Source organism: Hyla sarda, chromosome 2 (assembly GCF_029499605.1).
Source record: "Hyla sarda isolate aHylSar1 chromosome 2, aHylSar1.hap1, whole genome shotgun sequence".
NCBI lineage: Eukaryota > Metazoa > Chordata > Amphibia > Anura > Hylidae > Hyla > Hyla sarda.
In genome coordinates, this window is record NC_079190.1 from 423,743,991 (window position 1) to 423,767,405 (window position 23,415).

General features: G+C 49.0%; 1 protein-coding gene across 4 annotated transcripts in view; it reads right to left on the reverse strand.

The window, feature by feature from the left end:
* OTC (ornithine transcarbamylase) overlaps positions 1 to 23,415 on the reverse strand; it is a 94,778-nt gene that overhangs the window by 66,211 nt on the left and 5,152 nt on the right. The window contains exon 2 of one of the 4 annotated variants that reach the window (XM_056558924.1): positions 8,271 to 8,515. The exons of the other annotated variants lie outside the window; for them this stretch is intronic. The gene's annotated coding sequence lies outside the window, so the exon portion shown is untranslated. The remainder of the gene's footprint in view (positions 1 to 8,270; positions 8,516 to 23,415) is intronic. 4 annotated transcript variants of the gene reach the window in all.

Genomic DNA, 23,415 nt, shown 5'->3' on the forward strand with positions numbered 1-23,415 from the left:
CCACCTACACACTTTGTCATTCAGCCACTATATGGTCTCCTCATGCTGCTGCCACCTCCACACTGTGTCATTCAGCCACTATATGGTCTCCTCATGCTTCTGACACCTCCAGTCTGTGTCATTCAGCCACTATATGTTCTCCACATGCTGCTGCCACCTCCATGCTGTGTCATCCAGCCACTATATGGTCTCCTTATGCTGCTGCCTACTCCAGGCTGTGTCATTCAGCCACTATATGGTCTCCTCATGCTTCCGCCACCTCCGGGCTGTGTCATTCAGCCACTATATGTTCTCCTCATGCTGCCGCCAACTCCAGGCTGAGTCATTCAGCCACTATATGCTGCCGCCAACTCCAGGGTGTGTCATTCTGCCACTATATGTTGTCCTCATGCTGCTGCCACCTCCACTCTGTGTAATTCACCCACTATATGTTCTCCTAATGCTGCCGTCACCTCCACACTGTGTCGTTAAGCCACTATAAGGTCTCATTATGCTGCTGCCACCTCCAAACTGTGTCATTCAGCCACTATATGGTCTCCTCATGCTGCCGCCAACTCCAGGCTGTGTCAATCAGCCACTATATGGTCTCAGCCACTATATGGTCTCCTCATGCTTTCGCCACCTCCAGGCTGTGTCCTTCAGCCACTATATGTTCTCCTCATGCTGCTGCCACCTCCACGCTGTGTCATTCAGCCACTCTATGGTCTCCTCACGATGCTGCAAACCCCAGGCTGTGGCATTCAGCCACTATATGGTCTCATTCATGCTTCCGCCACCTCCGGGCTGTGTCATTCAGCCACTATATGTTGTCCTCATGCTGCCGCCACCTCCAGGCTGTGTCATTCAGCCACTATATGTTCTCCTCATGCTGCTGCTTTCTCCACGCTGTGTCATTCAGCCACTATATGTTCTCCTTATGCTGCTGCCACCTCCAAGCTGTGTCATTCAGGCACTATATGGTCTCCTCATGCTGCTGCCACCTCCACGCTGTGTCATTCAGCCACTATATGGTCTACTCATGCTGCCGCCACCTCCAGGCTGTGTCATTCAGCCACTATATGTTCTCCTCATGCTGCTGCTTTCTCCACGCTGTGTCATTCAGCCACTATATGTTCTCCTTATGCTGCTGCCACCTCCAAGCTGTGTCATTCAGCCACTATATGGTCTCCTCATGCTGCTGCCACCTCCATGCTGTGTCATTCAGCCACAATATGATCTCCTCATGCTGCCGCCACCTCCACTCTGTGTCATTCAGCCACTATATGTTCTCCTCATGCTTCTGCAACCTCCACACTGTGTCATTCAGCCACTATATGGTCTCATCATGCTACCGCCACCTCCACACTGTGTCATTCAGCCACTATATGGTCTCCTCATGCTGCTGCCAACTCCAGGCTGTGTCATTCAGCCACTATATGGTATCCTCATGCTACCGCCACCTCCAGGCTGTGTCATTCAGCCACATTATGTTCTCATCATGCTGCTGACACCTCCATGCTGTGTCATTCAGCCACTATATGGTCTCCTCATGCTGCCGCCAACTCCAGGCTGTGTCATTCAGCCACTATATGTTCTCCTCATGCTGCTGCCACCTCCACTCTGTGTCATTCAGCCACTATATGTTCTCCTCATGCTTCCGCCACCTCCACACTGTGTCATTCAGACACTTTATGGTCTCATCATGCTGCCGCCACCTCCACACTGTATCATTCAGCCACTATATGGTCTCCTCATGCTGCTGCCAACTCCAGGCTGTGTCATTCAGCCACTATATGGTCTCCTCATGCTTCCGCCACCTCCAGGCTGTGTCATTCAGCCACTATATGTTCTCCTCATGCTGCTGCCACCTCCACTCTGTGTCATTCAGCCACTATATGTTCTCCTCATGCTTTCGCCACCTCCACATTGTGTCCTTCAGACACTATATGTTCTCCTTATGCTGCCGCCACCTCCAGGCTGTGTCATTCAGCCACGATATGTTCTCCTTATGCTGCTGCCACCTCCACGCTGTGTCATTCAGCCACTATATGGTCTCCTCATGCTGTCGCCACCTCCACACTGTGTCATTTAGCCACTATATGTTCTCCTCATGCTACTTCCAACTCCAGGCTGTGTCATTCAGCCACTTTATGGTCTCCTCATGCTGCTGCCAACACTAGGCTGTGTCATTCAGCCACTATATGGTCTCCTTATGCTGCTGCCTACTCCAGGCTGTGTCATTCAGCCACTATATGGTCTCCTCATGCTTCCGCCACCTCCGGGCTGTGTCATTCAGCCACTATATGTTCTCCTCATGCTGCCGCCAACTCCAGGCTGAGTCATTCAGCCACTATATGCTGCCGCCAACTCCAGGGTGTGTCATTCTGCCACTATATGTTGTCCTCATGCTGCTGCCACCTCCACTCTGTGTAATTCACCCACTATATGTTCTCCTAATGCTGCCGTCACCTCCACACTGTGTCGTTAAGCCACTATAAGGTCTCATTATGCTGCTGCCACCTCCAAACTGTGTCATTCAGCCACTATATGGTCTCCTCATGCTGCCGCCAACTCCAGGCTGTGTCAATCAGCCACTATATGGTCTCAGCCACTATATGGTCTCCTCATGCTTTCGCCACCTCCAGGCTGTGTCCTTCAGCCACTATATGTTCTCCTCATGCTGCTGCCACCTCCACGCTGTGTCATTCAGCCACTCTATGGTCTCCTCACGATGCTGCAAACCCCAGGCTGTGGCATTCAGCCACTATATGGTCTCATTCATGCTTCCGCCACCTCCGGGCTGTGTCATTCAGCCACTATATGTTGTCCTCATGCTGCCGCCACCTCCAGGCTGTGTCATTCAGCCACTATATGTTCTCCTCATGCTGCTGCTTTCTCCACGCTGTGTCATTCAGCCACTATATGTTCTCCTTATGCTGCTGCCACCTCCAAGCTGTGTCATTCAGGCACTATATGGTCTCCTCATGCTGCTGCCACCTCCACGCTGTGTCATTCAGCCACTATATGGTCTACTCATGCTGCCGCCACCTCCAGGCTGTGTCATTCAGCCACTATATGTTCTCCTCATGCTGCTGCTTTCTCCACGCTGTGTCATTCAGCCACTATATGTTCTCCTTATGCTGCTGCCACCTCCAAGCTGTGTCATTCAGCCACTATATGGTCTCCTCATGCTGCTGCCACCTCCATGCTGTGTCATTCAGCCACAATATGATCTCCTCATGCTGCCGCCACCTCCACTCTGTGTCATTCAGCCACTATATGTTCTCCTCATGCTTCTGCAACCTCCACACTGTGTCATTCAGCCACTATATGGTCTCATCATGCTACCGCCACCTCCACACTGTGTCATTCAGCCACTATATGGTCTCCTCATGCTGCTGCCAACTCCAGGCTGTGTCATTCAGCCACTATATGGTATCCTCATGCTACCGCCACCTCCAGGCTGTGTCATTCAGCCACATTATGTTCTCATCATGCTGCTGACACCTCCATGCTGTGTCATTCAGCCACTATATGGTCTCCTCATGCTGCCGCCAACTCCAGGCTGTGTCATTCAGCCACTATATGTTCTCCTCATGCTGCTGCCACCTCCACTCTGTGTCATTCAGCCACTATATGTTCTCCTCATGCTTCCGCCACCTCCACACTGTGTCATTCAGACACTTTATGGTCTCATCATGCTGCCGCCACCTCCACACTGTATCATTCAGCCACTATATGGTCTCCTCATGCTGCTGCCAACTCCAGGCTGTGTCATTCAGCCACTATATGGTCTCCTCATGCTTCCGCCACCTCCAGGCTGTGTCATTCAGCCACTATATGTTCTCCTCATGCTGCTGCCACCTCCACTCTGTGTCATTCAGCCACTATATGTTCTCCTCATGCTTTCGCCACCTCCACATTGTGTCCTTCAGACACTATATGTTCTCCTTATGCTGCCGCCACCTCCAGGCTGTGTCATTCAGCCACGATATGTTCTCCTTATGCTGCTGCCACCTCCACGCTGTGTCATTCAGCCACTATATGGTCTCCTCATGCTGTCGCCACCTCCACACTGTGTCATTTAGCCACTATATGTTCTCCTCATGCTACTTCCAACTCCAGGCTGTGTCATTCAGCCACTTTATGGTCTCCTCATGCTGCTGCCAACACTAGGCTGTGTCATTCAGCCACTATATGTTCTCCTAATGCTGCCGCCAACTCAAAGCTGTGTCATTTAGCCACTATATGCTGCCGCCAACTCCAGGCTGTGTCATTCAGCCACTATCTGTTCTCTTCATGCTTCTGCCACATCCACACTCTCATTCAGCCACTATATGGTCTCCTCATGCTGCTGCCACCTCCATGCTGTGTCTTTCAGGCACTATATGGTCTCATCATGCTGCTGCCACCTCCATGCTGTGTCATTCAGCCACTATATGGTCTCCTCATGCTGCTGCCACCTCCATGCTGTGTCATTCAGCCACTATATGTTCACTTCATGCTGCCGCCACCTCCACACTGTGTCATTCAGCCACTATATGGTCTCGTCATGATGCCGCAACCTTCACGCTGTGTCATTTAGGCACTATATGGTCTACTCATGCTGCCGCCACCTCCACGCTTTGTCATTCAGCCACTGTATGGTCTCCTCATGCTGCCACCACCTCCACGCTGTGTCATTCAGCCACTATATGGTCTCCTCATGCTGCAAGCAACTCCAGGCTGTGTCATTAAGACAATATATGGTCTCCTCATGCTGCTGCCTACTCCAGGCTGTGTCAATCAGCCTATACATGTTTTCCTCATGCTGCCGCCACCTCCACAATGTGTCATTCAGCCACTATATGTTCTCCTCATGCTGCCGCCACCTCCACGCTGTGTCATTCAGCCACTATATGGTCTCCTCATGCTGCCGCCACCTCCATGCTGTGTCGTTGAGCCACTATATGGTCTCTTCATGCTACCGCCACCTCCATGCTGTGTCGTTGAGCCACTATATGGTCTCTTCATGCTACCGCCACCTTCACGCTGTGTCATTCAGCCACTATATGGTCTCTTCATGCTGCTCGCAACTCCAGGCTGTGTCATTCAGCAACTATATGTTCTCCTCATGCTGCCGCCACTTCCACGCTATGTCATTCAGCCACCATATGTTCTCCTCATGCTGCCGCCACCTCCACGCTGTGTCATTCAGCCCCTATATGGTCTCCTCATGCTGCCGCCAACTCCAGGCTGTGTCATTCAGCCACTATATGGTCTCCTCATGTTGCCGCCAACTTCAGGCTGTGTCATTCAGCCACTATATGGTCTCCTCATTCTTCCGCAACCATCATGCTGTGTCATTTAGACACTATATGGTATCCTCATGTTGCCGCCATCTCCAGGCTGTGTCATTCAGCCACTATATGGTCTCCTCATTCTTCCGAAACCTTCACGCTGTGTCATTTAGACACTATATGGACTACTCATGCTGCCGCCACCTCCACGCTGGGTCATTCAGCCAATATATGGTCTCCTCATGCTGCTGACACCTCCACGCTTTGTCATTCAGCCACTGTATGGTCTCCTCATGCTGCCACCACCTCCACGCTGTGTCATTCAGCCACTATATGGTCTCCTCATGCTGCAAGCAACTCCAGGCTGTGTCATTCAGACAATATATGGTCTCCTCATGCTGCTGCCAACTGCAGGCTGTGTCATTCAGCCTATACATGTTTTCCTCATGCTGCCGCCACCTCCACGTTGTGTCATTCAGCCACTATATGTTCTCCTCATGTTGCTGCCAACTCCAGGCTGTGTCATTCAGCCACTATATGTTCTCCTCATGTTGTCGCCAACTCCATGGTGTGTCATTCAGCCACTATATGCTGCCGTCAACTCCAGGCTGTGTCTTTCAGCCACTATATGTTCTCATCATGCTGCTTTCACCGCCACACTGTATCATTCAGCCACTATATGGTCTCCTCATGCTGTTGCCACCTCCACTCTGTGTCATTTAGCCACTATATGTTCTCCTCATGCTGCTGCCAACTCAAGGCTGTGTCATTAAGCCACTATATGGTCTCCTTATGCTGCCGCCAACACTAGGCTGTGTCATTCAGCCACTATATGGTCTCCTCATGCTTCCGCCACCTCCAGGCTGTGTCATTCAGCCACTATATGGTCTCCTCATGCTGCTGCCAACTCCAGGCTGTGTCATTCAATCACTTTATGCTGCCGCCAACTCCAGGCTGTGTCATTCAGCAACTATATGTTCTCCTCATGCTTCTGCCACCTCCACGCTGTGTCATTCAGCCACTATATTGTCTCCCCATGCTGCCGCCACCTCCACGCTGTGTCATTCAGGCACTATATGGTCTCCTCATGCTGCTGCCACCTCCACGCTGTGTCATTCATGCACTATATGGTTTCCTCATGCTGCTGCCACCTCCACGCTGTGTCATTCAGCCACTATATGGTCTTCTCATGCTGCCGCCAACTCCAGGCTTTGTCATTCAATCACTTTATGCTGCCGCCAACTCCAGGCTGTGTCATTCAGCAACTATATGTTCTCCTCATGCTTCTGCCACCTCCACGCTGTGTCATTCAGCCACTATATGGTCTCCTCATGCTTCCGCCACCTCCAGGCTGTGTCATTCAGCCACTATATGGTCTCCTCATGCTGCTGCCAACTCCAGGCTGTGTCATTCAATCACTTTATGCTGCCGCCAACTCCAGGCTGTGTCATTCAGCAACTATATGTTCTCCTCATGCTTCTGCCACCTCCACGCTGTGTCATTCAGCCACTATATTGTCTCCCCATGCTGCCGCCACCTCCACGCTGTGTCATTCAGGCACTATATGGTCTCCTCATGCTGCTGCCACCTCCACGCTGTGTCATTCATGCACTATATGGTTTCCTCATGCTGCTGCCACCTCCACGCTGTGTCATTCAGCCACTATATGGTCTCCTCATGCTGCCGCCAACTCCAGGCTGTCATTCAGCCACTATATGTTCTCCTCATGCTGCCGCCACCTCCATGCTGGGTCATTCAGCCAATATATGGTCTCCTCATGCTGCTGCCACCTCCACGCAGTGTCATTCCACCACTACATGGTCTCCTCATGCTGCCGCCACCTCCACGCTGTGTCATTCAGCCACTATATGGTCTCCTCATGCTGCCGCCACCTACATGCTGTGTTATTCAGCCACTATAGGGTCTCCTTATACTGATGCCACATCCAGGCTCTGTCGTGCCGCTGATTCTAATAGCGATGTCTCTGATCTGCATGTCATACTGAATAACAGTATTATTTCACTAACCCAGCACATACCCTATGCGTGTTACAGCAAGGCAAAGTGTTCTACATCCCTACTTAGGCTCTCTGTAGGCCAGAAATAGCTGTTTTTAAAGGGGTACTCTGGTGCTTAGACATCTTATCCCCTACCCCGGTACGGTCCGAGTCATCTGCCACACAGGTCCAGCGGATCCACATCCACCGGTATTCCTGTCTTCTGAAACGTGGGTGTTACAATATTTTTATGCAGTTATTAGGTTGCCTCTATGCCATTTTTTTTTTAAACTAAATACACTAATTCTGATAATCTTTCTGGGTACTGTAGTCCCCAGTGTTTCCCCATTTAATACATAATCCCAGCCTGGATTTTTCCTTCCCATGTGCATAATCCTACATTTATCAGTGTTGAACCTCATCTTCAAGTTTCTAGCCCAAACTTCCAACCTATCCAGATCCATTTATAACAGTGCACTGTCTTCTAACCATTTTGCAAAGTTAAGTATCATCTGCAAAGATTGATTATTTACTATATAATCCTTCTACAAAGTCATTAATAAATATATATTAGTACCCTACTAGTAACAGTCACCTAATCTGAGTATGTACCATTAATAACCACCCCCTGTTCCCTATTCCTGAGCCAGTTACTTACCCATTTACACACATTTTTCCCCAGCCTAAGCATTCTCATTTCATGTATCCAACCTTTTAAGTGGCATAGAATCAAAGGCCCAAATATAGGTAGTTTCACTTCTATAGATAGTTCCCTCTTCTATTTAGGCCCCCATATAGGTAGAATCCCCCCGTTGGTTAATTTCCCTCTGTATGAAGGCCCCCATACAGTTAGCCCCTCCCATTGGAGGCTTCTCCCTGTATAAAGGCCCCCATATATATATAGTGTCTCTCTCCCCCATAGCTCGTTCACCCCTGTAAGTAGGCTCTCATATAGGTAGTTCCTCCCTGTATATAGGTGCCCTCCCCTTTCCAAAACAAAATAAAAACATGCTCACCAAGGCTTTTGGCTTCCATGGTCCGGCTTATCTTCTGCCTTTCCCAGCCTGAAAGGGCGGAGCGATGAAAAGTTGGGGAGAAATATATTCCATTGGTTTGAGTCAGATCACACAGCTAAGACAATGGCTATCCATGACTCCTGGCACACATCTTTCTGGTATACAGAAGTGATACTTCAAATAACTCTGGCAAGGTTCAAAGGATTCTTCTATTTTATAATGTGGATGAAATTAAATCATTTTGCCTGGTGAAATAAACATATGTTAGCCTCCATATTAAGACTGTAGAGTTATAATTATGACGCTATTACTGCAGAGAATAGGGGGTTCTGATCTATATCAAAGCAATCAGTCTTGTACAGAGGCAGCTTTAGGTGAGTTATGCAGCTTCTTAAGGCATTACACTTGCAGGGGCCTTAGAGCTGCCTGACTTTTCTCCTGGAGAAATTATTGTACAGTAACAGGAATCCCTGCTCCTGTACTTCACAACAGTTCCGTGTTGCTTATGGTGCAAGCTGCGCACATTGACGTTGTCTCATCGCTTGCAGCCTGCATTAGAAGTCCTGCACCGTACCAGAGAAACAGTCACAGACCTGGGAGTATGAGAAGAGAAGGTGCGCCAGCTCTAGAGCTCACACAGAGTGCTGCTGCACCACACAGAGTGCTTAGACTTGTTACTGGTGATACCTGTATCAAGGCAGCTGCCCACATTGCGCACCTCCATGTTGAGGGAGCAACTGCATCGACCTCAGAAATGTGGAAATTGTATTCACTGAGGTCACTTTTTGCAGTGGCTGACACAAGGACACAGTGCTGTGGGTATGGCCTGCAATTATCTCTAGGGCTGGCCCTGCTCATAGCCTAGAAGCTACAAGTCGACAGCTAAGCACCACATGCTACTCCTGCTGTACTCACTACAGCCTCTTATATAGGAGAAGGGAGGCTGTGAGCCTACCTAACTACCTACTGGGGCCTTCTATCTAATGGGGAGAAATGATCTACCTACTGTAGCATCTACCAACTAGATTACCTACCTACTACCCACACCCAATCCCCCTACTCTTCCCCCCCAAACACATTTGCTTACTCCCTCATACTATGCAGGGCACCAAGGAGGCATTCTTTGGGCACTGAGGGTAGGGATAAGGTTGGGAATGTTCTAGAAAAATGCAGAACCTAATATGTTTTTCTGTCAGATTCTGCTCAGACGAGTCATGGGTGAAAGAAGTCTTCATTGCTTTTTGAACCAGATAGAGAAGAAGAAGAAAAAAAAAAGATGCCCTCTGTTACCAGAAGTTGTTGCATTGTAATTACTTATATGGTCCTCATAGCCTGTGTGCAGCTGATATCTACCACTATATGGTCACTGTATGGAGGGATACTGGTCTGTGTACAGTCACTTTTATTCAGTATCAATATGGTAGTATTATCCAGTCTCTATGTGGTAGTGGTAACGGTGTGTCAGTTGTCCCTTGTATAGTGGTATTATTGGTGATATTGGTCTGTGTATACTGGTTTCTATTTAGTGTCAGCATTATGGTGTTAGTTAGCCACTGTAGTAGTAATATCTAATCCTGGTGGGGAGTTATTTTATGTTTATAATTCCAAGTATGTTCGGTCGGCACTTGGATCGGTGCGGGTGCCAGGGATAAGAGATCCAGTAAGAGTATAAAAGAATCCCGGCACACCAGTCTTTGATGCAAATAATTTTCCTTTTTATTAAGGCATAAGTTAACGCAGCACGCGTTCCGGCCTATACAGCCTTTTTCAACTGCATAATAATACAATGAACAGTGGCGCTATTTAAAGGCGCCAAATACTGCAAATATACGTCATAGCATAAATCAACGAATCCCCAGACAGAACGTGAACACCTCCCCCTGTGGCGTCATATTCCCACGTGGAGCAACAAGGCAAAGTAAACAATGCGTTTTCATGAATAAGAGCATAGTAAAGAGGAGGTGCTTCAAGTTGGGCGTTGTAGCTATAGAGAGAGAGAGCGAGAGAAACAAATCAGTTAATCTGTATAAACAATGTAATCAGTACAAAAGGCTTGACAGTTCATACTCACGATTAAGGCCGCGAGGTTCCAATGTATCGAGCTTATGTATCCAATAAGCTTCTTTTCGGGCAAGTAGTTTTTTTTATATCACCACCTCGTAGTGGTGGAATCACCTTGTCAATAACCTGAAACTGCAGTTGAGAGATATTATGGCTCTGTTTTCACAAACAGAGCCATAATATCTCTCAACTGCAGTTTCAGGTTATTGACGAGGTGATTCCACCACGACGAGGTGGTGATATCAAAAAACTACTTGCCCGAAAAGAAGCTTATTGGATACATAAGCTCGATACATTGGAACCTCGCGGCCTTAATCGTGAGTATGAACTGTCAAGCCTTTTGTACTGATTACATTGTTTATACAGATTAACTGATTTGTTTCTCTCGCTCTCTCTCTCTATAGCTACAACGCCCAACTTGAAGCACCTCCTCTTTACTATGCTCTTATTCATGAAAACGCATTGTTTACTTTGCCTTGTTGCTCCACGTGGGAATATGACGCCACAGGGGGAGGTGTTCACGTTCTGTCTGGGGATTCGTTGATTTATGCTATGACGTATATTTGCAGTATTTGGCGCCTTTAAATAGCGCCACTGTTCATTGTATTATTATGCAGTTGAAAAAGGCTGTATAGGCCGGAACGCGTGCTGCGTTAACTTATGCCTTAATAAAAAGGAAAATTATTTGCATCAAAGACTGGTGTGCCGGGATTCTTTTATACTCTTATTTTATGTTTATATACCTCAACCCTTGATAAAATCCTGCATGCACCCCTGGTGAGCAGCAATGCATATACTGTATCGAGTAAGTCGAGTCGAGTCGAGTATTGTGGTCAAGTTTTGCCTAAGGCCTTGCAAAGTCTAGAGCTGCCTCTCTTTGTGTGTTAAGGATTTGCTATTGGGTTGGTGGGTAAGTGTTCTTTATTGTAAAGCACAATTAAAGTTGTACTACACTACTTTAAGACTTATCCCCAATCCACAAGTCTGACCTCTGGGACCCCATCAATCTCCAAGAAGGGGCTGTGTCTCTCCTTTTGCATGGAGCTACTCAGTGTTGTACTCGAGAATCTCCACTGCTCCTATAATAAAATGCATGGAGTGAATGCCAGCAAGCTGCTCCATGCACAGGGAAAGAGGGGGCCCTTTTCTGGCAATCGCAGAGGGTCCGACATCCAGATAGGGGGTATGTTTTAAAGTAGTGGAGTACCCCTTTAACTTTACAAACTATAAAGTATACTGTATTATGTCACTGTATGTCATCATATTCAGCTGTGTCCAGAAAAAAATTCCTTCAGTTATAGAACAGCTCAGTACCACATATCACCACATATCATTCTGATGCATAAAAGCCAACATCAGCCTCCTGCTCTGTCCTATTCCTGGTGTTACTAGCAACTTTTTCTTGTAACCATTAACAATAAATAAATGTCTTTCATTGTAAGGTGCAATGAGCCTTTCTAAGCTCATTCCCTGCATGAGTGACTTAATAAACTTCATTGTAGTCCCACTCCTGGAAATCGGAATTATTATTAGAACAGACATTTCAGGTAGGAAACCCCACAGCTCACTAGTTTGACCTTGCACACAGAGCATTTGTACAACACAACGCAGTAGTCACTTGACTGTTTGATGTTCTTTATTAGAACAATATGCAAATTGTTGAGAAATGTGTACATGAAGGATGGTTTCGCACACATAATTGATTGAGTGTGTAGAACCATTTCCCCACTATTGTTACATGCTTCATCGAATCTAGATTGTTAACTCCCCAGGCGGTGTAGAAAGCCATTATTTCACAGTTGTGGCATGGTTATGTAACAGGATCGGTTGAGCTTTTCTGTGTTTCCTATTAGCTTTTCTGTTCAGTTCAGAAATGAGAAGATTAAAAGTTTGCATTCATCATTATTCTATTATTTTATTTTAAAGTAGATCTCCAGAAATTGCTATACAATTTCATGTGTCAATATCTATCCAGATCCTGAATAAACCCAGTAAATCGCCAGTGTCATTCCAAAAACCCTTTGTTAGGGATGTCCCAATACTGGTATCGGGATCAATACTTAACATCTGCACGAGACTTGTACTTGTGCAAATGTCCCCAATACCTAATCCGATACCTGCCGGTGGGACCCCCGCCGGCAGGTATCATGGAGGTGCCCTGTGCTATGCAGTGCACGTCATAGCCGGGACCTGTGTATAATGCCGAACATCACTGGTCGCGGTGGTCTGGCATTAACCCTTTGGACGCTGCGATCAAAGTTGATTGCGGCGTCTAAAAGTCCTGAAATTAACTGCCAGTAGCTCAGGGATGCTGATCAGGATCAATGCAGTGAAATGGCTGTGTCCCGATCAGCTCAGAGGATGGCCGGAGGTCCTTTACCGTGCTCCGTGCTGTCTAGTCATCGTTCCTATACTGCAGCCATCCACGGCAGGCAGTAGTAAAGGAGTGCCGATAACACTGAACATTGCAATGCTATGGCATATTGATGGCATATTGATCAGTGTATGCAATCTACAGACTGCATGTACAGTACAATCTCCCAATAGAGGACACTCACGGGGAATAAAAATGTGTCCACTATTGAGAGATGTCCCCTATGGGGAAAAAGGCTCAAAATTCTTCCTAAATGACCGAATACTGTACTGTACTTACTCCAGATCATAATTACCGTATTTATCGGCGTATAACACGCACTTTTTAGGCTAAAATTTTTAGCCTAAAGTCTATGTGCGTGTTATACGCCGATACACTCCCAGGAAAGGCAGGGGGAGAGAGGCCGTCGCTGCCCGCTTCTCTCCCTCTGCCTTTCCTGGGGTCTAGAGCCGTGCTGCCGGCCCTTCTCTCCCCCTGGCTATCGGCGCCGCTGCCCGTTCTGTCCCCCTGACTATCGGTACCAGCGCCCCATTGCCGGCACCGATAGCCAGGGGGAGAGAAGCGGTGCCGACAGCCAGGGGGAGAGAAGGGGCAGCGGCACCCATTGCCGGCGCCGCTGCCCCGTTGCCTCCCCCCATCCCCGGTGCCATAATTACCTGGGTCGGATCCGCGCTGCTGCAGGCCTCCGGCGTGCATCCCCTGCGTCGTTGCTATGCACGGCGCGGCGCACTGACATCATGCGCCGCGCCGTGCAGCGCATAGCAACCACGCCGGGGACGCACGCCGGAGGCCTGCAGCAGCGCAGACCCGAACCAGGTAATTATGCCACCGGGGATGGGGGAGGCAACGGGGCAGCGGCGCCGGCAATCGGTGCCGCTGCCCCTTCTCTCCCCCTGGCTATCGGCGCCGGCAATGGGGCGCCGGCACCGATAGTCAGGGGGACAGAACGGGCAGCGGCGCCGATAGCTAGGGGGAGAGAAGGGCCGGCAGCAGGGCTCTAGACCCCAGGAAAGGCAGGGGGAGAGAAGCGGGCAGCGACGGCCTCTCTCCCCCTGCCTTTCCTGGGGGTATATCGGGGTATACACGCGCACACACGCACCCTCATTTTACCATGGATATTTGGGTAAAAAACTTTTTTTACCCAAATATCCTTGGTAAAATGAGGGTGCGTGTTATAGGCCGGTGCGTGGTATACCCCGATAAATACGGTACCTATAAAACATGATAACAAGCAATATTACAGTAGAATCTCCCAGTGCTGTTTAATCACCCCTTATCCCTCCCCTGTATCATTTCACCCCCTTTATACCCTGTGCCCCCTTATTCCCCCGTGCCTTGTGCCAAATTATCCCCCTCTTACGCTCTGTGCCATATCCTTTCCCATTGATCCCCCTGTGCCATTTCATTCCCCCTTTATTACCCCCTTTGTAAATTCATCACCTTCTCTTTATGAAGTGGCACATGGGGACAAAGGGGAATGAAATGGCACAGGGGGATATAGGGGGAATAAAATGGCACAGGGGATGGCAAAGAGGGGGTGATGAATTTTCACAGAAGGTAATAAAGGGTAAATTAAATAGCACAGGGGGGGATCAAGAGGAAATGATGTGCCACAGTGGGCAATAAAGGTAGGGAGAATGATTTGGAACAGGGGAATAAAATGGCATGGGGGGGGATCAGGGAAGGAGAGGGGTAAATTATGTCACTGGCGGACATAAAGAAGCAGGAGACTACTGTTTAACTCCTTAACAACGCAGGACGTATATTTACATCCTGCGCTGACTCCCGCGATATAACACGGTGTCACGCGGTGACCCCACGTCATATCAGGTCGGTCCCAGCGGGACCCGCGGCTAATACAGGACATCACCGATCGGGGTGATGCCCTGTATTAACCCTTCAGACGCAGAGCTCAAAGTTGACTGCCGCGTCTGAAGTGAAACTGAAAGTAAATAGATGTGTGTGTTACGCCGAGTGTTAGCTCCACTGACCCGGTGCGCTGTGATACCGTCTCCAGCCGGGATGCGATTCGCGATGCGGGTAGCGCCCGCTCGCGATGCGCATCCCGGCTCCCGTACCTGACTCGCTCTCCGTCTGTCCTGTCCCGGCGCGCGCGGCCCCGCTCCCTAGGGCGCGCGCGCGCCGTGTCTCTGCGATTTAAAGGGCCACTGCGCCGCTGATTGGCGCAGTGGTTCCAATTAGTGTGTTCACCTGTGCACTCCCTATTTATACCTCACTTCCCCTTCACTCCCTCGCCGGATCTTGTTGCCATTGTGCCAGTGAAAGCGTTTCCTTGTGTGTTCCTAGCCTGTGTTCCAGACCTCCTGCCGTTGCCCCCGACTACGATCCTTGCTGCCTGCCCCGACCTTCTGCTACGTCCGACCTTGCTTCTGTCTACTCCCTTGTACCGCGCCTTTCTTCAGCAGTCAGAGAGGTTGAGCCGTTGCTAGTGGATACGACCTGGTCACTACCGCCGCAGCAAGACCATCCCGCTTTGCGGCGGGCTCTGGTGAAAACCAGTAGTGACTTAGAACCGATCCACTAGCACGGTCCACGCCAATCCCTCTCTGGCACAGAGGATCCACTACCTGCCAGCCGGCATCGTGACAGTAGATCCGGCCATGGATCCCTCTGAAGTTCCTCTGCCAGTTGTCGCCGACCTCACCACGGTGGTCGCCCAGCAGTCACAACAGATAGCGCAACAAGGCCAACAGCTGTCTCAACTGACCGTGATGCTACAGCAGCTACTACCACAGCTTCAGCAATCATCTCCTCCGCCAGCTCCTGCACCTCCTCCGCAGCGAGTGGCCGCTTCTGGTCTACGACTAACCTTGCCGGATAAATTTGATGGGGACTCTAAATTCTGCCGTGGCTTTCTTTCCCAATGTTCCCTGCACTTGGAGATGATGTCGGACCAGTTTCCTACTGAAAGGTCTAAGGTGGCTTTCGTAGTCAGCCTTTTGTCTGGAAAAGCTCTGTCATGGGCCACACCGCTCTGGGACCGCAATGACCCCGTCACTGCCTCTATACACTCCTTCTTCTCGGAAATTCGAAGTGTCTTTGAGGAACCTGCCCGAGCCTCTTCTGCTGAGACTGCCCTGTTGAACCTGGTCCAGGGTAATTCTTCCGTTGGCGAGTACGCCGTACAATTCCGTACTCTTGCTTCAGAATTATCCTGGAATAATGAGGCCCTCTGCGCGACCTTTAAAAAAGGCCTATCCAGCAACATTAAAGATGTTCTGGCCGCACGAGAAATCCCTGCTAACCTACATGAACTCATCCATCTTGCCACTCGCATTGACATGCGTTTTTCCGAAAGGCGTCAGGAGCTCCGCCAGGATATGGACTTTGTTCGCACAAGGCGTTTTTTCTCCCCGGCTCCTCTCTCCTCTGGTCCCCTGCAATCCGTTCCTGTGCCTCCCGCCGTGGAGGCTATGCAGGTCGACCGGTCTCGCCTGACACCTCAAGAGAGGACACGACGCCGCATGGAGAATCTCTGCCTGTACTGTGCCAGTACCGAACACTTCCTGAAGGATTGTCCTATCCGTCCTCCCCGCCTGGAAAGACGTACGCTGACTCCGCACAAAGGTGAGACAGTCCTTGATGTCTACTCTGCTTCTCCACGTCTTACTGTGCCTGTGCGGATATCTGCCTCTGCCTTCTCCTTCTCTACTATGGCCTTCTTGGATTCCGGATCTGCAGGAAATTTTATTTTGGCCTCTCTCGTCAACAGGTTCAACATCCCAGTGACCAGTCTCGCCAGACCCCTCTACATCAATTGTGTAAACAATGAAAGATTGGACTGTACCATACGTTTCCGCACGGAGCCCCTTCTAATGTGCATCGGACCTCATCACGAGAAGATTGAATTTTTGGTCCTCCCCAATTGCACTTCCGAAATCCTCCTTGGACTACCCTAGCTTCAACTCCATTCCCCAACCCTGGATTGGTCCACTGGGGAGATCAAGAGTTGGGGGCCCTCTTGTTTCAAGGACTGCCTAAAACCGGTTCCCAGTACCCCTTGCCGTGACTCTGTGGTTCCCTCTGTAACCGGTCTCCCTAAGGCCTATTGTTACGCCGAGCGCTCCGGGTCCCCGCTCCTCTCCGGAGCGCTCGCTTCACTCCCTCCGCTGCAGCGCTCCGGTCACGTCCTCTGACCCGGGGCGCTGCGATCCCGCTGCCAGCCGGGATGCGATTCGCGATGCGGGTAGCGCCCGCTCGCGATGCGCACCCCGGCTCCCCTACCTGACTCGCTCCCCGTCTGTTCTGTCCCGGCGCGCGCGGCCCCGCTCCCTAGGGCGCGCGCGCGCCGGGTCTCTGCGATTTAAAGGGCCACTGCGCCGCTGATTGGCGCAGTGGTTCCAATTAGGGTAATCACCTGTGCACTTCCCTATATTACCTCACTTCCCTTGCACTCCCTTGCCGGATCTTGTTGCCTTAGTGCCAGTGAAAGCGTTCCTTGTGTGTTCCTTGCCTGTGTTTCCAGACCTTCTGCCGTTGCCCCTGACTACGATCCTTGCTGCCTGCCCCGACCTTCTGCTACGTCCGACCTTGCTTCTGCCTACTCCCTTGTACCGCGCCTATCTTCAGCAGCCAGAGAGGTGAGCCGTTGCTAGTGGATACGACCTGGTCACTACCGCCGCAGCAAGACCATCCCGCTTTGCGGCGGGCTCTGGTGAAAACCAGTAGTGGCTTAGAACCGGTCCACTAGCACGGTCCACGCCAATCCCTCTCTGGCACAGAGGGTCCACTACCTGCCAGCCGGCATCGTGACACCTATATGGACTTTGCGGATGTTTTTTGCAAAAAACAAGCTGAGACTCTACCTCCTCACAGGCCTTATGATTGTCCTATTGACCTCCTCCCGGGCACTACTCCACCCCGGGGCAGAATCTATCCTCTGTCCGCCCCAGAGACTCTTGCTATGTCGGAGTACATCCAGGAAAATTTAAAAAAAGGCTTTATCCGTAAATCCTCCTCTCCTGCCGGAGCCGGATTTTTCTTTGTGTCCAAAAAAGATGGCTCTCTACGTCCTTGCATTGACTACCGCGGTCTTAATAAAATCACGGTAAAGAACCGCTACCCCCTACCCCTCATCTCTGAACTCTTTGATCGCCTCCAAGGTGCCCACATCTTTACCAAACTGGACTTAAGAGGTGCTTATAATCTCATCCGCATCAGAGAGGGGGATGAATGGAAAACGGCATTTAACACTAGAGATGGACACTTTGAGTATCTGGTCATGCCCTTTGGCCTGTGTAACGCCCCTGCCGTCTTCCAAGACTTTGTTAATGAAATTTTTCGTGATCTCTTATACTCCTGTGTTGTTGTATATCTGGACGATATCCTGATTTTTTCTGCCAATCTAGAAGAACACCGCCAGCATGTCCGTATGGTTCTTCAGAGACTTCGTGACAATCAACTTTATGCCAAGATAGAGAAATGTCTGTTTGAATGCCAATCTCTTCCTTTCCTAGGATACTTGGTCTCTGGCCAGGGACTACAAATGGATCCAGACAAACTCTCTGCCGTCTTAGATTGGCCACGCCCCTCCGGACTCCGTGCTATCCAACGTTTTTTGGGGTTCGCCAATTATTACAGGCAATTTATTCCACATTTTTCTACCGTTGTGGCCCCTATCGTGGCTTTAACCAAAAAAAATGCCAATCCCAAGTCTTGGCCTCCTCAAGCGGAAGACGCCTTTAAACGGCTCAAGTCTGCCTTTTCTTCGGCTCCCGTGCTCTCCAGACCTGACCCATCTAAACCCTTCCTATTGGAGGTTGATGCCTCCTCTGTAGGAGCTGGAGCGGTCCTTCTACAAAAAAATTCTTCCGGGCATGCTGTTACTTGTGGTTTTTTTTCTAGGACCTTCTCTCCGGCGGAGAGGAACTACTCCATCGGGGATCGAGAGCTTCTAGCCATTAAATTAGCACTTGAGGAATGGAGGCATCTGCTGGAGGGATCAAGATTTCCAGTTATTATTTACACCGATCACAAGAACCTCTCCTATCTCCAGTCTGCCCAACGGCTGAATCCTCGCCAGGCCAGGTGGTCTCTGTTCTTTGCCCGATTTAATTTTGAAATTCACTTTCGGCCTGCCGATAAGAACATTAGGGCCGATGCTCTCTCTCGTTCCTCGGATGCCTCGGAAGTTGAACTCTCTCCGCAACACATCATTCCTCCTGACTGCCTGATTTCCACTTCTCCAGCCTCCATCAGGCAAACTCCTCCAGGAAAGACCTTCGTCTCTCCACGCCAATGCCTCGGAATCCTCAAATGGGGTCACTCCTCCCATCTCGCAGGTCATGCAGGCATCAAGAAATCTGTGCAACTCATCTCTCGCTTCTATTGGTGGCCGACTCTGGAGACGGATGTCGTGGACTTTGTGCGAGCCTGCACTGTCTGTGCCCGGGATAAGACTCCTCGCCAGAAGCCCGCTGGTTTTCTTCATCCTCTGCCTGTCCCCGAACAGCCTTGGTCTCTGATTGGTATGGATTTTATTACAGACCTACCCCCATCCCGTGGCAACACTGTTGTTTGGGTGGTCGTTGATCGATTCTCCAAGATGGCACATTTCATCCCTCTTCCTGGTCTTCCTTCAGCGCCTCAGTTGGCTAAACAATTTTTTGTACACATTTTTCGTCTTCACGGGTTGCCCACACAGATAGTCTCGGATAGAGGCGTCCAATTCGTGTCTAAATTCTGGAGGGCTCTCTGTAAACAACTCAAGATTAAATTAAACTTTTCTTCTGCATATCATCCTCAATCCAATGGACAAGTAGAAAGAATTAACCAGGTCTTGGGTGATTATTTACGACATTTTGTTTCCTCCCGCCAGGATGATTGGGCAGATCTTCTACCATGGGCCGAATTCTCGTATAACTTTAGAGTCTCTGAATCTTCCTCCAAATCCCCATTTTTCGTGGTGTACGGCCGTCACCCTCTTCCCCCCCTCCCTACTCCCTTGCCCTCTGGTTTGCCCGCTGTAGATGAAGTGACCCGTGATCTTTCCACCATATGGAAAGAGACCCAAGATTCTCTTTTACAGGCTTCATCTCGCATGAAAAAGTTTGCCGATAAGAAAAGAAGAGCTCCCCCCATTTTTGCTCCCGGAGACAAGGTATGGCTCTCCGCTAAATATGTCCGCTTTCGTGTCCCCAGTTACAAACTGGGTCCACGCTATCTTGGTCCTTTCAAAGTCTTGTGCCAAATTAATCCTGTCTCTTACAAACTTCTTCTTCCTCCTTCTCTCCGTATTCCTAATGCCTTTCATGTCTCTCTTCTTAAACCACTCATCATCAACCGTTTCTCTCCCAAATTAGTTTCTCCCACTCCTGTCTCCGGTTCTTCTGACGTCTTCTCAGTGAAAGAGATACTGGCCTCCAAGACGGTCAGAGGAAAAAGGTTCTTTTTGGTGGATTGGGAGGGCTGTGGACCTGAAGAGAGATCCTGGGAACCTGAGGACAACATCCTAGACAAAAGTCTGCTCCTCAGGTTCTCAGGCTCTAAGAAGAGGGGGAGACCCAAGGGGGGGGGTACTGTTACGCCGAGCGCTCCGGGTCCCCGCTCCTCCCCGGAGCGCTCGCTTCTCTCTCGCTACCGCAGCGCTCCGGGCAGCTCCACTGACCCGGTGCGCTGCGATACCGTCTCCAGCCGGGATGCGATTCGCGATGCGGGTAGCGCCCGCTCGCGATGCGCATCCCGGCTCCCGTACCTGACTCGCTCTCCGTCTGTCCTGTCCCGGCGCGCGCGGCCCCGCTCCCTAGGGCGCGCGCGCGCCGGGTCTCTGCGATTTAAAGGGCCACTGCGCCGCTGATTGGCGCAGTGGTTCCAATTAGTGTGTTCACCTGTGCACTCCCTATTTATACCTCACTTCCCCTTCACTCCCTCGCCGGATCTTGTTGCCATTGTGCCAGTGAAAGCGTTTCCTTGTGTGTTCCTAGCCTGTGTTCCAGACCTCCTGCCGTTGCCCCCGACTACGATCCTTGCTGCCTGCCCCGACCTTCTGCTACGTCCGACCTTGCTTCTGTCTACTCCCTTGTACCGCGCCTTTCTTCAGCAGTCAGAGAGGTTGAGCCGTTGCTAGTGGATACGACCTGGTCACTACCGCCGCAGCAAGACCATCCCGCTTTGCGGCGGGCTCTGGTGAAAACCAGTAGTGACTTAGAACCGATCCACTAGCACGGTCCACGCCAATCCCTCTCTGGCACAGAGGATCCACTACCTGCCAGCCGGCATCGTGACAGTGTGTAGCTCACAGAAAAAATATACGAGGTTAACTGAGATATTCTCACACCCAAAGGAGAATTGATAAGGAAAAGGTTATGCAAAAAATTGATTACTCAGTCCTCAGCAGCTTGTATGTTATGCTGAGGACTGAGTAATCAATTTTTTGTGAAACTGAAAGTATCCCGGCAGCTCAGTCGGGCTGTTCGGGAACGCCGTGATGAAATCGCGGCATCCCAAACAGTTTACAGGACACCGTGAGGATCCCTACCTGAGGATCCAGGTAGGAACAGTGAGGATCCAGGTAGGACCAGTCAAGCGCCGATAACACTGATCAATGGCATGTTAATACACGCCAGTGATCTGTGTAAAACATCAGCACCCTATGGGGGCTATAACACTGCAAAAAAAGTGAAAAAAAAGTTAAAAGTTAATATATGTGATTTAACCCCTTACCTAATAAAAGTTTGAATAACCCCCCTTTTCCCATAAAAAAAAAACAGTGTAAATAAAAATTTAAATAAACATATGTGGTATCGCTGCATGCTTAAATATCCGAACTATAAAAATATATAATTAATTAAACCGCACGATCAATGACGTACACGTAATAAAATGCCAAAGTCCACACTAGCGTATTTTCGGTCACTTTTTATACCATAAAAAATGAATAAAAAGCGATCAAAAAGTCTGATCAAAACAAAAATGGTTCCAATAAAAATTTCAGATCACGGCGCAAAAAAATAGCCCTCAAACCGCTCCGTAAGCGGAAAAATTAAAAAGTTATACAGGTCAGAAGATGACATTTTTAAACGTATAAATTTTCCTGCATGTAGTTATGATTTTTCCCAGAAGTACGACAAAATCAAACCTATATAAGTAGGGTATCATTTTAACCGTATGGACCTACAGAATAAAGATAAGGTGTAATTTCTACCGAAAAGTGCACTGCGTAGAAACAGACCCCCCAAAATTTACAAAATGCAAAAAAAAAATTTTTTTCATTTTAGCCCCACACATATTTTTTTTCTGGTTTCGCCATAAATCTTGTGGTGGAATTATTGATGTAATTACAAAGTAAAATTGGTGGCGCAAAAAACAAGCCCTCATATGGGTCTGTAGGTGGAAAATTGAAAGCGTTATGATTTTTAGAAGGTGTGGAGGAAAAAACTAAAGTGCAAAAACGAAAAAAAAACTGTGGTCCATAAGGGGTTAAATAAAATTATATGAAGAAAATAAATATAAAAGTATTTGGTATCCTCATGTGCATAATCTCCAAACTATTAGAATATAACTTTAATTAAACCCCACAGTCAATGGCTTAAACGTAAAAAAAAAAAACAAGTCCAGAATTGCGTATTTTTAGTCAATTCATATACCAAAAGAGCAATCAAAAAGTCCCATTAAGACAAAAATGGTATCCATAAAAACTACAGACTACGGCACAAAAAATGGGCTCTCATATAGTGCCGTATATAGAAAAAATAAAAAAAATTATAAGGGTCAGAAGAGGACAAATTTAAAGGAAATCTGTCATCAGAATCAACCGCACTAAACCTGTTACACAGGCTTATAGTGCGGGTGATCCTGGTTAAAACGCTTCTTACCTCATTAAAAACTATGCAGCGGTTCGCCAGATATCTTCATTTTTAGTTATATGGTATTCCCAGGCTTGGGGCTCAGTGGGAGGTCTGCAGCATCAGCGCGGACTTGCTTACGTCATTTTCGCCGGGCCACGTACTGTATACCCGGAAGCGGCGTTCTTCTGCATAGATAGATATGCAGGAGAATACCGCTTCCGGGTGTACGGCGCGCGGCGCATGCGCGGCGCTACCCACGTGACCTACACCAGGAGGAAGACTGCGATGAGGCGAAAATGACGTGCGGACCTCCCACTGAGCCCCAAGCCTGGGAATACCATATATCTAAAAATGAAGATATCTGGCGAACCGATACAGTTTTTAATGAGGTAAGAAGCGTTTTAATCAGGATCAACCGCACTACAAGCCTGTGTAACAAGTTAAGTGCGGGTGATTCTGATGACAGATTTCCTTTAAGCATGCTAATTATAGTACGGAAAGTTATCATTTTCTAAAAGTAGTAAAATAGAACAAAGCCTATATAAGTTGGATATCGTTGTAATCGTATGTACCTACAGAATAAAGATAACATGCACTGTGTATAAATGGAAGCCCCAAAAAGTTGCTAAATTGCTTCTTTTTTTTTTTTCTCCCCACAATTATTTTTTTTTTATTTCGCTGTAGATTTCATTGTAAAATGAGATCATGCAGGCCTGAAACTTTGGATGTATGCTTTAAGGTTAATGCACTGGGGACATTACCAACCGCCTAGCATAACACCAACCCACATGTGATGCCTTTCACCAGTGACCATTCAAATGCCATAATTCCTCAGCATTACAGAGACTCCATCCACAGGATCCATCTCTTCATATGGCCCCACAGGCCTAAGCATGCCTGACCT